An 18109-nucleotide genomic window follows, 5' to 3' on the forward strand; every position below is an offset into this window, starting at 1 on the left:
CTCCTCACCCCACCCGTTTTTGCTGTTATCTGACCAACTGGGTATTGTGTGTAGAAAATCGACCGAGAAAATCCATATGCTTCCTGCTGAAGTGTGTTTCTAGGTGAAAGGTTCTGCCTTAGAAAATTGTGGAAGTGTGCATTGTACTTGTTCATGACCTTTCCTGATGAATAAATCCCCAAGGATTTGGAGAGGGGGCAGGAATCAAATACTGCATTTGAATGATTTGAGGAAAAAGCGGACAACAATGTCTAGCTAAGTGGGAAGGTATTTGAGCCCTTTAATCTCTAAACTTAAAAGCACAAATAGTGTGACTTACAGCACAACGTTAAACATGTCTATTCAGCAGAAAACCCCACTCATTTAAATTGGGCTTTCTCCCAGGCAAGTGTATGAAAAGTTGCAGTCTTATTCATTCTTTTGGAACAACTGCTTATATTTTTGTTTAGGGACACAAAAGCTTTTATTACACCATGTATTTCCCCATGGGGAACACTAAGGATTTCCTGATACTGTATATCACACACTCTCACCCCATCAATTCAGGTACCTTATTGCAAGAGTTGTTGCATTACAACAAAAAGCACCAGAACAAGTATATCTAATACTGTTTAATGAGCAGGTTGTTTGTTTTTTAACTATTCCCATCATTTCGAATGTACATCACACTACATACCCGGCAGGGTGAGGGCCCAAACTAGTGCTAACTATCCCATGTTTTGGTGGGCCAGGGGTGGCCTATGTCATGCCCTCCAGATATTGTGGACTCCCACTCCCTCAACAACGCAGCCAGCATGAGCAATGGTCAGGGACAATGGGAGTTGGTGTCCACAACATCCCCAGGACATCATGTTGACTACGCTTGCACTGGGTCATAAAAGACATATGCTGTCCTGCAAAGTGGATGCTGATGGTGTAGTGGTTAGAGTATCGGATTGGGACCTGGGAGACCAGGGTTCAAATCTCCACTTAGCCATGAAGCTGACTGGGTGGCTTTGTCTTTCAGCCTAACCCACCTCACAGGGTTGTTGCATGAATAAAACGGGAAGGAAGAGAGCCACACACACCACCCTGTGCTCCTTAGAAGGGGGGATATAAATGTAATAATATTAGATATACTTCTCAGCTGCAGTCTTATACCCCTTTAGCTAATGAGTTCGGTGGGGCTTGCATCTGAACAGAAATGCATAGGATTGTACTGTAAATATTGGGGGAACCAGAGAGGCACATCAATTTAACATAATCTCATAAAGCAGCTTTTGGGTAGCTCATCCCCTTTTGATTTTAGAGTATGTCCCACAGAAAACACTGAAGAACTGCTGGTGATATTTTGCAAATGACTTCAAGAATCTAGTGAGGTCATACCTCTCACCAATCTGTCATAGATATGAATGTGAATTAAGACTGAAGACTGGCCCTGAGAAACCATCTTAGGAACAGAATACTGAAATAAAATGACACTTCTAATTTTATGGCGAGTCTGCTTCACAGTGACAAAGAAAGCAGCAGCCATGATTTGGACGGCACAGGTCAAGGCAGAGACCAAGATGAGAGAAAATGCATTTGGGGGAGCCTTCTGCAAGCTAACATTCGCAGCCTCGCTTTGAGCAGCTCCTCTTCTTTCTCTTCAGAGCAGATTGATACAGAAGGACTGCAGAAGTGAAAGAAATTGCATGTCAGTTCTAATTACTCACAGCACACCACTAAAAGTCCAGAAATTATTGCCTGAACAAGGGTAGAAGAAGGGAAAGTAGAAGTTTATTTTAGAACCAAATTAAACTTGCTTGTACTGAGCTGGGTGTTTAAATAAAAACAAAGCACCTGATTCTGCAGTTTAAAATAAAATAAAATGGTGGTGTTAGTGTTCTTTGTCATGGAACAGACAAAGGGAGAGGGAGAGAAAGGGAGAGAAATCATTATCTTTTTTTTTTAAGGCACATAACTAACCTGTGGCCTCCTAGAGGTTGTGGGGCTATAACTCCCATGGGAGTTGAAGACCAGCGGATGGCGCTGTGGGTTAAACCATAGAGCCTAGGACTTGCTGATCAGAAGGTTGGTGGTTTGAATCCCCGCGACGGGGTGAGCTCCCGTTGCTCAGTCCCTGCTCCTGCCAACCTAGCAGTTCAAACGCACGCCAGCGCAAGTAGATAAATAGGTACTGCTCCTGCGGGAAGGTAAACGGTGTTTCCGTGCGCTGCTCTGGTTCGCCAGAAGCGGCTTAGTCATGCTGGCCACCTGACCCGGAAGCTGTCTGTGGACAAACACCGGCTCCCTCAGCCAATAAAGCAAGATGAGCGCCGCAACCCCAGAGTCAGCCATGACTGGACCTAATGGTCAGGGGTCCCTTTACAGGATAGATATCCCTGATGTAGCAAAGCTACTGATCCAGTCTCCAACTGATTGACTGTGGTCATATCTGCACCATACACATGGCTCCCTCCTAAGATTATTGGAAACTGTAGTTTGTTAATGGGAGTGTAGCTCTGTGTGAGGGTAAACAACAGTTCCCATGATTCTTTTGGAGGAAGCACTGTGCTTTGAATATGTGGTGTGGATGTGACATGCGTCTCCAGCATTTGTACCATGAATTGGCAGTACAATGGGCAGGAGGAAGGGGATCCTGGCGAGGGGTGTAGCCAGGACTGGGACACTCCGGGGCAAGCTAGGGATGGGGAAGGAAAGGTTGGTCTAGGAAGTACTCACAAGGTGATGGAGGATGATGATGGGGGATTGGGGTCGGTGCACAGGAACCAGAGCACTAGGACCCACCACCAGAGCCAGAGGGGCTCCTGTCTCCATGAACACAGTGGACTCAGAGGCATAGGGAACAGCAGGTGGGACACTCCAGGAGGTTGAGGCAGGCAAGGGCCCACAGCCGAGCTCCCTAGCTGGCCAAGTGGGGCTAACTAACTCTGGGAGGAGGGGTATGATCCCTCAGCTGGAGTAGGATTGGAACAGGTGAGGTCACCTGCCTCATCAAGCCCAGATTCTGCTTAACTATCCATATTGATGGGCCTTAGCTTGGGTGCTCCAGGATCTCTGTGGGACTGTGCTTTGGTTTGGACTTTTGACACATGGGGTGACCATGGACTTGACATACTGACTCGCTGCCAGGGAGGTCAGGGGTTCAGGACAATTTGTATGGATGGTACAAAGTTACTGGTTCAGTTTAGAAGTCACATGATAATAGCCCCTTTCAAGGCATTACATATTAGGGGAACAGAAACACACAAGAGAAGTATTTGTTACCAAGCACAATATATTTTAACTATGCATATGTAGGATTTATAGCATAATATTTTTCAAGGAGCTAAATAGAGGTTTTATTGTGATATAATTATTCAACATACGGTATTTTATCATATTTTGTCATGTATAACCAAGTATGTTTTGTGTGATGTTAGGTTGCACTGTGATTATTGTAGGGGATGTCCAAGGTACAATCAGTTCTCATCATAGGTTTTATCCATAGTGTGTTTAAAAAATAATAATTATGCATTTTACATATCTTATGACATCAGTTATACAGTTGTCGTCATTTATCTTACACTCTTTGACTTCCACACACATCCCTCCATGGGGGTCTTGTTAAGCTGCATCTCCTTAGTTACTATCCCTCTTCTGCTTATTTTTAACTGCTGCTCATATATCTAACCCCACTTGGAAGTTGTATCTGATTGTTATATTTCTTTAAATATTCGCCAAAGTATTCCCAGTCTTCTTTTATATTCGACTCATCCTGATTTCTTATCTTTGCAGTCAACATTGTTAGCTCTGCGTATTCTATTAGCTTCTTCTGAAGGTCTACTCTTGCGGGACTATTTTTTTCTTTCTACCTTTGGGCATAAATTATTCCAGCTGCTGTTATTGTGTAAAGGAAAAGTCTAAGTACTTTTTGGGGTATTAGGTTTTCTCCATTGTGTTTAATGCCTATGGATTGTATCCAATGTTACGCCTACTCAGAGTATATCCACAGAAATTAATGGACATGCCTAAGGGAGCAATCCTAAATCACATACAAAGACACAGTTCTATTTAACAACTACAAAAAGTGCTGGAAGGCAAACAACTGTAACGGCAATGCATCACTAATAAGACATTTACAATAAAGTAGAAAAAACCAGCACTGTGGTTTCAGAGCATACATTTTATCCTGGCTTATAAAGAACCATACACAAAAATAATCATTGTATTGAAGAATGCTCTAAGCAATTGGCAATGACAGCCTTCCAGGATAAGGTCCATTTTTGAAGACCTACCTCAGATGATAACTGTCAAAAACGTTCCCCATGAGGAATTGACAAACATTCATACTGCCAATGACATTAGTTGCTGAAGGAGGTAGCCACATGTCAACCCAAAAGTCACCACTTCAAAAGTGCTTCAAGGCCCTGATTGCTGTTTTCTCAGTTGGAAGGACTTTGGGAATGTTTCTCTCTCTAAATAAGCTACTAAACATAAGGCAAACAGAAATATAATTATCTCATTCTTGTCTAGAGGGTATGATGACAGAAAAAACAGTCCAAACCTTAATTCCAAGAGGATAATACCACTAAGGGTACAAAATTATTTGAAAGTTGTTGGCACCTGTCTGTCTTGAGAGAGAATGAAGTGCGCTTCTGAGGATGAAATCAAACCACTGGAGAATAATAGCGCCTGTTGTGGCTGAAATTGACCTATTTTCCCACCCCCAAATGCACTTCTATGTTTATAATTATCTGTATTATGGCTCATTTATTTATTTTTATGTGTATTTTTTCCAGCGCATCTTAGGAAGGTTGTTTTCAACCAAAGCACACTGCACTTGGGGGTATTTAAAAATTCTATATTGATAAAGATTGATTCCTTATATTTGGAGGCTCTACCTCTTCCTTTGCTTTCTTGGGGTTTTGATAAGAATATGCCCAAATATGTGTAGAATCAGCACTTAAGAGACAATTGTTTCTTCAGAAAATACTGGCTATTTTTGCATGATGGAACATCTAGTACGTTTCCTCTAATTCCTGCATCAATCACAGGCAGGAGATATAGGTTAGCACATGGTACCCTCCCTTGCCTTTCATTGGAGCGTACTTTGTAACTTTCCTGCCAATAAATTCATACTCTTCCTTTTTCCTGTTTTGGATTTTCATTGTATTAGGCTAAAAAATAAGCCTCACACTTCACAGTTTCCTTCTGTGCCCTTATAGTAATAATAATACAGCAGTCTTGTTGCCAAGTCTTGGAAGGAGATACAAGAAATGATATCATTCCATCCTTGGAGGCTTGCACTTAGAGAAAATTAGAAGAGGAAGAACATAAAAAAGGTACATTTTTTTTCATGGCATCTTTTCAAAGTGAAGATATATTGAGGGGGTTTTGTTGGTTTTAAAGCCATGTCCATTTTATGATGTATTTGTCGCTGGGAGGAAGGTTAGGCTGAGAGGAAGTGACTGGTCCAAGGTCACCAAGTGAGCTTCATAGTCGAATAGGGATTTGAACCCTGTTCTCCCCCGTCAGTCCGACACTGTAACCACTATACCACAGATAATAGATAATGAAGATGACACATTTTGAACACTTGGAAGTGCAATACAAAGGTTAAGGATTATAACAATCTTATTTCTTGAACATGTTTTTGGTTCGGTTCAGTCCATAGATCATTCCTTCTCCCATGGTGCATCTTGCAAAAAGCCTTTTAGGTTTAGCATGGCTTTTTGTTTTATGCTGCTGTACGTACGTAAGCCTTCATTTTGTTCTTCCTTCTAATTTGAAGGAAGGCTGCAAATCTAATTAAATAAATGCTTCCATAAATATATTGAACACACACACACAGTATACACATGCAGGAATTTATAAGCATCAAGGCTTTCTTTTTAAAGGAACAAAACCCCTGTGTTCTTAGGTAAAAAGCAATATATTCCATAAAGTGGTCTGAAAGATGGAAATGGAGGCCAACAACTGACACATTCAATAGAATATTACTTAGATATAATTTTAAGCAAATCCCACATCCTGCTAGCTGAAAGTCAGTTTTGAATGAATGTGGCAGGTGCTGCCTTTATAGTTATTGTGAGAGCACCTAGAAACCACACTGGATTCCATGCAATTTATTTCTATTTGCAGTTTTCGATTATTCTCTACAGGTAGAACAGTAGGAGGGAGCTGTGTGCAATCCAAATCTATTACAATCAATGGTCATTTTGCTGCTGACTGCAATGGTATGTGGGTTACATCCACTGATCTCATTTATTGAGGAGTTAGTTGGTACCATCCACTCGGAATGTGTCTCACATGAGCCATATTTAAATTAATGGGAGTTATGCAGCATCACAGCTGTAGACTTCTGTTCATTCAACAGGGTTTGTACAGGAGATGACCCTGCTGTCTTCCCCGCCTGCCTGCTTTCAACTGAGGCTGATGTGGGGATTACATTTTATTTGTGTTCCCCCCCTCCCCAGTTGTAAACTTGTTACAGACTAGATAGGGATGGGTTCATGAAAAACACTGGTGGGTCGAATTGTCTGTGTCCTCTAGAGAGGTGTTTCCCAACCTTGGGTCTACAGTTGTTTTTGGACCACAACTCCCATCATCCCTAGCTAGCAAGCCTAGTGTTCAGGGATTATGGGAATCGTAGTCCAAAAAACAGCTGGGGACCCAAGGTTTGGAAATGCTGCAATAGAGCATGTGAGGTTTTCATCATGCTTGGTTGATAATTCATTTAATACTGCCAGCTTGCTTTCAGAGAGTTCCAAGTGGTGCACAAGCAGGGCTGGTTCCACTCAGGAATATATGCCCTCTGTGGGTTCCTTCCCAGATGGTGGACCCCCAGCCATTAGCTTGTTGTTTAGTTGTTTAGTTGTGTCCGACTCTTCGTGACCCCATGGACCAGAGCATACCAGGCACTCCTGTCTTCTACTGCCTCCTGCAGTTTGGTCAAACTCATGTTGGTAGCTTCAAGAACACTGTCCAACCATCTCATCCTCTGTTGTCCCCTTCTCCTTGTGCCTTCCATCTTTCCTAACATCAGGGAGTCTTCTCTTCTCATGAGGTGGCCGAAGTATTGGAGCCTCAGCTTCAGGATGTGTCCTTCCAGTGAGCACTCAGGGCTGATTTCTTTCAGAATGGATAGGTTTGATCTTCTTGCAGAAGAGTCTCCTCCAGCACCATAATTCAAAAGCATCAATTCTTCGGCGATCAGCCTTCTTTACCTGGCAACTACTGCAGGGCACTTATTTAAGGAATATTAAGGTGGTGCCAGCCACACAGTGGGCCTCTTTTATTTCCCCGAAAGCCCCAGGGAAGTATTATGTCAGGAACTCTGAGGCGGAAAATCCTAAGTGGCAGTTGATAACTAACCTGATACAGGCGTCAACTGCATGAGAGTGTCAGGTGCAGAGAGGAGGAGGAGGAGGAAATCTTTCTTGTAGAATTAAGACGTGGGAAAAAGAACATTCCTGTTATGTAGCCGATAATGGATCTTCCACAGGCAATCTTTTCCAAACATGTGAATAGAACAACAAAAAAGATAACTGGAGATTACTAACGAGGATAACATTACCTGCTAATGAAACAATTTTTTTTTTTACATTTAGAGTTTTGATAATAGGTAACAAAAACAAATTTTCATCTTACCTTTAAATGCAAGGTGGTCAAATGTCATTCCTGTGGATAGGGATGGACATATCTGGCAATTCCCGTCTCTCTTAATTTCTATTTGTTTTCCAATCTCAGGTTTGCTTTGGTCCATTGTAATTAAAATAAAATCTACAAGAAATTTTGAATGCATTTCCCTGCACATTTCTCCTAATATACATTTTTTTAATACAGCTGGTATGCACTTTTTAATATAATTTTCACAAAAATTGTCTCCAGCATTCTTTGTCTGGAGAACTGCATTGCACAATTAGGAGTGAACATTTTAATGGCAAGGTGCGTATATTGATACTGAAACTGTGCATTTGGGACATTTATGTTCAGGTGCAAATTAAATGAATTTCCCTGCTCATGGGGCATTCCACCCAGGAGTGAAGCTTGGAGGCTGAAAGCAAGCAAGCAAGCAAGCTGCTGCTTGAAAGGGGTGGCAAGGTTTGTTTTGATTTAAAAACAAGTCAAGAGGAAAAAGAAAATCCCAGCTTGGGTGGTCTTCAACTAAGTTTTACTCAGAGCAGACTAAATGAAGTGAATGAACATGACTAAGTCAGATCCACTAATTTCAGCAGGCCTTCTCTAAGTAAAACATGGTTGAGGGTCACACCTTGTATTTAAAGGAAATAAAAAAATATTAAAATTCACACCCACATCATCCCATGAAAGGGTGAGTATTTGGCACAAGTGAAAACAAAGTTGCAGCCTGATCTTAAATAGGTAATGCTGAGTAAATTTGCTTAATTCATTTATTTTAAAATATTTATTATCTGCTCCCCCCCTTCAACGTCTTTAATCAGAGTAATGCACTAGGGTGTGTGTGTTACTGATGTGTTTTTTGTTCATGTTTTTATCAGGTATTTAGTGTTTTTATGTTGCATTTTTACATTGTGAACCACCCTGAGATCTGCGGATGAAGGGCAGTATACAAAATTTAAGAAGAAGAAGAAAAGAATACAACATAGAACCAGTAAAATGGAAGCATAAAAGAATTCAGGGAATTTGACAAATACTACTAATAATACAATAATATAACATGAAACCCGTAAAACGGAAGTATAAAAGCATACTTGAAAAAATTTAGGGAATGCTGACAGACAAAACCAGGGTCCAATCTTATAGCTCATGGAAACCCAAGCAAGAAAATATGTCCTTAGAAGATGCCTGAAGCAACCATTGGTGGCTGCTTCACATATGACAGAGGGCAAGGCATTCCACAATAGAGTGGCAATAGTAGGAAATGCCCATTTTTGGGTCACCACCCTATGAATTCTGTAGGGTGCAGTACCACAATTTCCCCCAGATGCTCCAAGTGACCATATAGTCAGTAGAAGTTGGCAGGGTGGTGTGAATGGGGCTGCATTACTAACCTGGCTTCCCAACAGTGCATGATAGTTACTGAGAGGAGGCAGGGCCAGGCAGCCGGGAGATGGACACTGTATGGATGCAGCCACGGAAATGATGGATTGGCTCCACCACTGTGCCTGCACTTCAGCAAGCTCCCACTGCCTTGCCTGCCTCCTCTGAGTTACTGGCCGTGACATGCACCCTTGGGAAGCCAGATCAGCAACACAGCCCCACCTGGGCACCCCATCAGTCAGGAGCATTTCTAGGTCTCTGAAAGAAAAAGTAGTCTTTCAGGTAACCTGCTCCTGAGGTTTTACTGTCAAGCTAGTGTGTGTAGGATAGAAATCTGGCTAGATGAATTTGTTGAGCCTATGCTTCACTTTTAGGAAGAAAAACAGGCAGAAAGAGAAATAAATGAATGTATTTTAATCTCTACAGTGATGACATCATCTAAGCACCAGTATTAATGCTGTCTAACAGTAGAGTTGCACTGATATATGCATTCTATTTCTTCCATCAGAAATAATAATGCTCTGGCTGCCTTCTTTCTTTGCCCTTTGCAAGACTCACAGATGTGAGCAAAGAGGAAGCTTAAAACATTCTTCCCCCACCCCACAGGAAAAGCTGCTTCAGCAGGTTAAAAAGGAGACTCTGCTAAATGCTGATGACTTGCACTATTTATAGACAGCCAACTCCGACAGCAATCAAATTGAGACTTACTCATATGTAGATTCATGTTGAATACTAAAAGCAGAGCTGACCCAGATGTAATAGAACAAGAACACTTCCCTACCTTCTGTGATTCAGAGAATTGTCCTTAAGTTGATGTCATTGCATTAAATTATTAAGTATTGATTTTGACAACAAAAGCAGTTTTTTTAAAAAAAAACAAACATATTTCCATTAAAGCACAGCTCATATTAATTTAAACATATTTTAATTAGTTGCTACCATAGTTGTTCTGTTAATTTATTACCTCAAATTGTTTAATAACAACTAATTCAAATAAAAATGAATTAAAACATAGTCTAAGGGTTCATCCACACTTTTGCTTGACCCATATCTTGACTATATGGTGTGCTGATGAATCCCCTCCCCCCCCCAGGCCCAAGAGCTTTTCTTGTTGTTCTGCAGCTGGGCTTTGTGAAAATCCAATCTTACCTCTGAATCAGATCTTATCAGATGCACAGCAAATTGTGAGTTATAAACAAGTCAAGCTGCTGCAGGTCCTCCACCAGCTGATCTTAGGTTGGGAATGCTACACTCAGTGCAAGACCAGCCATGGCATTTCAGATGGAGAATGGATGGGTGGAGACTCCAAATAATGGGGTAGGAGAGCTGAAAATAATGCCAATAAACTTCATGTCTGGCAACCAATGCACCCCTTTGGTTTCAGATATTACATGGGTGTTGTTGTTTCGTCATTTAGTCATGTCCGACTCTTTGTGACCCCATGGACCAGAGCACGCCAGGCACTCCTGTCTTCCACTGCCTCTTGGAGTTTTGTCAAACTCATGTTAGTAGCATTACATGGGTAGATGAGTCTAAAAAACCCGGGAGTTGGGACACAAATTTTCATGGCCCTCAAGCAGCTATGTTGGCTCATTTACTGGAAGTAATGTATTTAGGGTTAACTATGGAAGTGTACAGTATACTCAATTCTCCTAGAGGCTTAGTTTTGTCAGAATCAAGTATACACTTCTAGAGTTAACTCTACATACAATACTTCAGGCAAGTGAGCCACCATAGCTGCTAGAGGGCCCTGAAAATTTGTGTCCTGGGCTTTTTAGACTCAGCTACCCATGTACCATCTGAAACCAAACTGGTCCATTGGTTGCCAGATGTGATTCCCCCCCCCCCCCAGGTCTCCTATCCCACTAAAAGTGATTGATATATTTACAGAAAATCGTTGGATGCTGATGCTTGGGTGATTTAAAAAACAAGCAGTGTATCCATTTGTTGGAGCTACATAATGTTAGTAGCAGCAGCAACAGCCGCAGCTGCAGCAGCAGCAACAACAAATGTTGTAATTCCTTTTCCTTTTTGAGCAAAAAGTATTTGAAATCCTAACTTAGCCATGAAGTTCACTGGGTGACTTCAGGCCAGTCACTGTCTCTTAGCTTAACTTACCTCTTGGGGTTATTGTGAGTACAAAACAAATAGTGGGAAAACCACCCACCGCACCTTGAACTCTTTGGAGGAGAGGTGGAATATAATTATATAATAATGAATGTAACAGCAACAACCCATTTAAGTGTTTATGCCAGCAACAACAACCCACCCCCCAAGAACCCCTATATCCCCCTCCTCACGAGAAATCAATCTTCCCTGCACAATCAGTTTAACTTAGCCACTCTATTGAAATGCAGCAAGGTATTGAATGACAACACTTCAGCTGTGAAGCACACAGCAAACATTTCCCACCATTCCCCTGTTATATTCTTGGCATGCTCGGAGTAAAAACTACAGCAACATAATATTGGATTACCTCAACAACTATCTTACTATAATTTGTAATATAGTCATACCATTGACAGGTTGAAATAGGGAGAGGTGATGAGACATTGGAAGTCAAAACACATACAATGCCAGGCATCTTCGCCCCCATGCTTTGATTGATGCCTACCATATCTGGGTTGTTGTTTTTTACAGCGAACAAAACAAAAAACCAGTTTGGCAACTATGCTCTGAAAAGGTGCAGTTTCACATTTTAAACTGATTTAACTCATTGTTGACTTTTCTCACTTCCTGCCTTGGGCCAGCCAACCACCAGTCCAACCTGCCACACATAGCTTGTGAAGATACAGAAAGAGGTATGAAATGGCTGCCAAAGGAAATTTAACACTTGTAGGATGGACATCAGTTTTTGCTACCTTTAGCCAGAATGATGCATCTTCCTATTGCAATGAACATGTTTCTTCTGTCCCTACAGTACAGCGTCAATACTTCAACCGGTCTTAATCTGTTGTATATTCAGATGCATACATTCCACTGGTGTTCAACTAAGCTTAATCCCAGGTTGGCGTGAACATGGAACCTTTCTCTACCCATGGGGCTTACTCCTGTAGTTGGGAGTAAGCCCCATTAAATGCAAAGAAACTTACTTCGAAGTAGACATGTATACCATTGTACTGTAAATTAACCACATGCTGAATTCATTACGAGTGCCCAGACTTTAGGAGACATGCCAAACCTCTCTGCAAAGTTTTCCCATTTTGAAATATGGCAACTTAGAACATAACACAGATGAAGAGTGGAACATGAGAATAGCATGATGACTTCACTGACAAAACAATCGAAATAATATGAATAAGAATCCTAGGCTTTTCTTTCCTACCCTAACTGAAGATTTAGCTCACATAGAAATACCCCAAAGGATTTCTAAATTCCCTAGCTAAAGCACTTATTTGCTGAGCCAGTGTTGTGGGCCAAGTTTCAGTGGTCTCCAGCTGGGTGAGACAGTAGGAAAGTAGGAAAATGTGTGTGTCTGTGTGTGTGTGAAAATACATCCATGAAGTGTGTATGATACTTCCAGATGGGAGTTTATCCTGGATTCAGGGCTTCTCATGCACACAAGTTAAGCCCTATTCCCCAGTGTCCATGTGACATTGTCATAATAAAAATGCCAGCCTATCCTTTTTATCTATTTTATCCAGGCTTCCCCTTACCAGTGGTGGACCTACTACATTTTTTGGGCCCTGAAGCTTGAACTGTCATGGGGCCCCCTTCACAATAAGCAACACAGGCTGGGTAAGAACAACAACAATTTTATTATTTAGACCCTGCCCATCTGGTTGGGTTTTCCCCAGCCACTCTGGGCACTTCAAGCACATATAAAAACACAATAAAATGTCAAACATTAAAAGCTTCCTGATACAGGGCTGCCTTCAGATGTCTTCTAAAAGTTGTGTAATCCTTTATCTCCTTGACATCTGGGAGGGTGTTCCACAGAGAGGGCACTCTTCTTCAAAGGGGTTGTTCCATGACAGATCACCACAACTTCACGACATCAGTTGTAACTTTGGGATTGTTGAAATATATACAACAACAAAAATAACCAATTTGAGTCATGCCAGTCAGCAACCATGTGCTTGCATGGTGCTGACTGAGACACCCCTTGACTCTATTGCCATTTCCTGTCAGTTTCTGGTAAGCACAGGAACACTATTTCTATTTCTACTAGTTTGCTCCTTTACCAGATATTCTGATATTATATGAATACTTACACATATACACGCACGCACTGTTGGTGTTTCAAAAAATGTCTGGCTCACTGGTGGCTGTGACACTTAAGAATGTCGTGCCTCAGTTTCTGTTCTCTGAGGAAAGCAGAGGAAGAGAATAACCAGGATGTTATGTGTCTCAGAAATGTGAGGTGGATGCGGTTAAACACATCCTCACTCTGTCAGAAGCGCTGAGTTCATAACACCTTCAGAGAGCTAAAGTCTTCTGCCTCAATTTCCATTCTCTGGCAAAGAATGACGAAAATGAACTGTATCTCAGAAATGAGAGGTGAATGTGGTTTAAATTTAAGTTTAGTTTCATACCATTCTTCCCCACAGCAGGTCACGATAGGCATGCTAACTTATTATCAAAATGCATAACACCCTCAGCGTGGTGTAGTGGTTTGAGTGTCAGACTAGGACCCGGGAGACCAGGGTTCAAACACTCCTTGCCCATGAAGCTCACTGGGTGACCTTGAGCCTGTCTCTGAGCCTAGCCTACCTCAGAGGGTTGTTGTGGGGATTAAATGAGATGGGGGAGAACCATGTATCTCACCTTCTGCTCTTTGGAGAAAAAGTTGGCATGTAAAGGCAACAAATAAAAATAATAATTTAGTGTCCACATAATAACCTGAAGTATCTGTCATTTTTGGAGGTAATTTTCCTCTTTTGTTCTCTTGATTTGAGAGAGAGAGAGAGAGAGAGAGAGAGAGAGAGAGAGAGAGAGAGAGAGAGAGAGAAATAATACATCACACGACTGAATAATTGAATATATCTATCAAGGAGGAAAAGTTAATTGTGTTGATTTAAGCTTTTGAAGAGCTAGATAAAATGGCTTTGATGTAGGCTAATCCTCTGTTCCAAACCACATATTTGCTTAATAGCTTTGTGGAGAACTGTTTTTAATGGTTTTTACAAGTGCCAAAAGGCTTTCTCATTTCTTTTCACCAGTAAGACCTCTTCTATTATTAAGCCACCTGGTGGCGATATTTGACAAGGAATCAAGGCTGGACTCTTCTGGGCAACTGACTTGTAGGCACTGGCCAGGCTGCAATAAGAGATGGCTTCAGAATGCCTTGTGTGTGGTGTTGGGATTAAGCCACCTTCAGCTTTTGTGCTTACTTGGAGCTGACCTTAGACGCCATATACCCCCAAAGTCCACGACTACCCTGTAAGCACAACTTCCAATTAGATTGCTGTGTTACACGTTTCAAATTAGGTTTTAGGGAAGCTGTAACCACAGGCCTGTTCCAGGCCACTCGTAATTCAAGGCTCAGTTTCTGCAACCACTCTTTGCATGTTAAAACCAGGCTGAGTTGTGTTGACTTTAAAACATTGACCCTGCCTGGTGATTATGCCGCCGTGTCTCTGTATCACAATGTAACATTTTCTCTCTTTGATTATGGAGGTTCACAAAGTAACATCAGCGAAAGCAAAAGCATGTCTGGTCCCTAGCATGAGGAGTTTACAAACTAAATTACAAAAGACTGGAGGGGACTGAATGAGGCACACTGGCGGAGGAAGAGGAGTGCGAGGGGAGCGCACCACCCCTGGCAGTGTGATCCCGGTAGGGTGCCATTGAGGCTGCCCCCCGCCTGCGCTGGGCACCATGCCCCTGCAGGTGGCGTGCCCTGCCCCTGGGACGCGCGCCAACCCCACCCCGCCTGCTCTCTGCCCCCTGGGGCTGGAGCATGAAGTTCTGTCACTGATGAGGCAGCCACTCCAGGCAGCTTCCAACATAATAAAAACACAGCAAAACATCTAACATTAAATACTTCCTGATACAGGGCTGCCTTTGGATGTCTTTGGAATGTTGTATAGTTATTTATCTGCTTGACATCTGATCAGAGGGCATTCCACAGGGTAGGCATCACTACCTAGAAAGCCCTCTGCCTAGTTCCCTGTAACTTCACTTCTTGCAGTGGGGGAACTACCAGAAGACCCTTGGAGCTGGACCTCAGTTTTTGGCCTGTTTTATGGGGGTGGAGACACTCCTTCAGGGAAGAAGAACAGTTGCTGACTAAGTGATTTTCTATTGCACAAGAAGTTGTTGTTGTTTAGTCGTTTAGTTGTGTCTGACTCTTCATGGCCCCATGGACCAGAGCATTCCAGGCACTCCTGTCTTCCACTGCCTCCCACAGTTTGGTCAAACTCATGTTGGTAGCTTCGAGAACACTGTCCAACCATCCCGTCCTCTGTCGTCCCTTTCTCCTTGTGCCCTCAATCTTTCCCAACATCAGGGTCTTTCCCAGGGAGTCTTCTCTTCTCATGAGGTGGCCAAAGTATTGGAGCCCCAGCTTCAGGATCTGTCCTTCCAGTGAGCACTCAGGGCTGCTTTGCTTAAGAATGGATAGGTTTGACCTTCTTGCAGTCCATGGGACTCTCAAGAGTCTCCTCCAGCACCGTAATTCAAAAGCATCAATTCTTCGGTGATCAGACTTCTTTATGGTCCAGCTCTCACTTCCATACATTACTACTGGGAAAACCATAGCTTTAAATATACGGACCTTTGTCGCCAAGGTGATGTCTCTGCTTTTTAAGATGCTGTCTAAGTTTGTCATTGCTTTTCTCCCAAGAAGCAGGCGCCTTTTAATTTCGTGACTGCTGTCACCATCTGCAGTGATCATGGAACCCAAGAAAGTAAAATCTCTCACTGTCTCCATTTCTTCCCCTTTTATTTGCCAGGAGGTGATGGGACCAGTGGCCCTGATCTTCATTTTTTTGATGTTGAGCTTCAGACCATATTTTGCGCTCTCCTCTTTCACCCTCATTAAAAGGTTCTTTAATTCCTCCTCACTTTTTGCCTCGGCCCAGTATACCTGAAGGAGTGTCTCCACCCCCATCGTTCTGCCCGGACGCTGAGGTCCAGTGCCGAGGGCCTTCTGGCGGTTCCCTCATTACGAGAAGCAAAGCTACAGGGAACCAGGCAGAAGGCCTTTTCGGTAGTGGCGCCCGCCCTGTGGAACGCCCTCCCATCAGATGTCAAAACGATAAACAACTACTTGACATTCAGAAGACATCTTAAGGCAGCCCTGTTCAGGGAAGTTTTTAATGTATGATATTTTAGTGTTTTCTGGTTTCTATGGAAGCCGCCCAGAGTGGCTGGGGAAACCCAGCCAGATGGGCGGGGTACAAATAATAAATTATTATTATTATTATTGCCATCAGGCTTGTGTCATCTGCATATCTGAGGTTGTTGATATTTCTTCTGGCAATCTTAATTCCGGCTTGGGATTCATCCAGCCCAGCCTTTCACCTGATGAATTCTGCATATAAGTTAAATAAGCAGGGAGACAACATACAGCCTTGTCGTACTCCTTTTCCAATTTTGAACCAATCAGTTGTTCCATATCCAGTTCTAACTGTAGCTTTTTGTCCCACATAGAGATTTCTCAGGAGACAGATGAGGTGATCAGGCACTCCCATTTCTTTAAGAACTTGCCATAGTTTGCTGTGGTCAACACAATCAAATGCTTTTGTGTAGTCAATGAAGCAGAAGTAGATTTTTTTGGAACTCTCTAGCTTTCTCCACAATCCAGTGCTTGTTTGCAATTTGGTCTCTGGTTCCTCTGCCCCTTCGAAAGCCAGCTTGCACTTCTGGGAGTTCTCGGTCCACATACTGCTTAAGCCTGCCTTATAGAATTTTATGCATAACCTTGCTAGCATGTGAAATGAGCGCAATTGTGCAGTAGTTGGAGCATTCTTTGGCACTGCCCTTCTTTGGGATTGAGATGTAGACTGATCTTCTCCAATCCTCTGGCCACTGCTGAGTTTTCCAAAATTGGTGGCATATTGAGTGTAGTACCTTAATACCATCATCTTTTAAAATTTTAAGTGGTTCAGCTGGAATATCATCACTTCCACTGGCCTTGTTATTAACAGTGCTTTCTAAGGCCCATTTGACTTCACTCTCCAGGATGTCTGACTCAAGGTCAGCAACCACACTACCTGGGGTGTACGAGACCTCCATATCTTTCTGGTATAATTCCTCTGTGTATTCTTGCCACCTCTTCTTGATGTCTTCTACTTCTGTTAGGTCCTTTCCACTTTTGTCCTTTATTATGGTAATCTTTGTACGAAAGTTTTCTTGAACAGATCTCTGGTTTTCCCCATTCTGTTGTTTTCCTCTATTTCTTTGCATTGCTCATTTAAGAAGGCCCTCTTGTCTCTCCTTGATATTTTTTTGGAAATCTGCATTCAATTTCCTGTATCTTTCACTATCTCCCTCGCATTTTGCTTGCCTTCTCTCCCCCGCTATTTGTAAGGCCTCATTGGACAGCCAATTTGCTTTCTTGCATTTCTTTTCATTGGGACGGTTTTTGTTGCTGCCTCCTGTATAATGTTACAAGACTCCATCCATAGTTCTTCAGGCACTCTGTCCACCAAATCTAAATCCTTAAACCTGTTCCTCACTTCCACTGTGTATTCATAAAAGATTGGATTTAGATTGTGTCTTACCGGCCGAGTGATTTTTCCTACTTTCTTCAGTTTAAGCTGGAATTTTGCTATAAGAAGCTGATGATCTGAGCCACAGTCAGCTCCAGGTCGTTTTTTTGCTGACTGTATAGAGCTTCTCCATCTTTGGCTGCAGAGAATATAATCAATCTGATTTTGATGCTGCCATTTGGTGATGTCCATGTGTAGAGTCGTCTCCTGTGTTGTTGGAAAAGAGTGTTTGTGATGACCAGCTTGTTCTCTTGACAGAACTTTATTACCCTTTGCCCTGCTCCATTTTGAACTCCAAGGCCAAACCTGCCAGTTGTTCCTTTTATCTCTTGACTCCCTACTTTAGCATTCTAAAGTAGCATAATAGTGCAAAATGGCATGCAATAGGTTAACACTGTGAAACGCTTCCACCATTAAGAATAGAGTAGCTGTTCCGTTAGAGGGCTGTCACAACCAGGCATAATCCT

General features: G+C 42.4%; 1 long non-coding RNA gene across 6 annotated transcripts in view; it reads left to right on the plus strand.

The window, feature by feature from the left end:
• Window positions 1-16177, plus strand: part of LOC309380349 — a 563851-nt gene extending 547674 nt beyond the window's left edge. For all 6 annotated transcript variants that reach the window (XR_014172847.1, XR_014172848.1, XR_014172849.1 and 3 more), the window contains one exon: window positions 16115-16177. This is a non-coding gene — a long non-coding RNA (uncharacterized lncRNA). The remainder of the gene's footprint in view (window positions 1-16114) is intronic.
• Window positions 16178-18109: the final 1932 nt, after the last annotated feature.

This window comes from Podarcis melisellensis, assembly GCF_964234715.1.
Source record: "Podarcis melisellensis genome assembly, chromosome: 11".
Taxonomy (NCBI): domain Eukaryota; kingdom Metazoa; phylum Chordata; class Lepidosauria; order Squamata; family Lacertidae; genus Podarcis; species Podarcis melisellensis.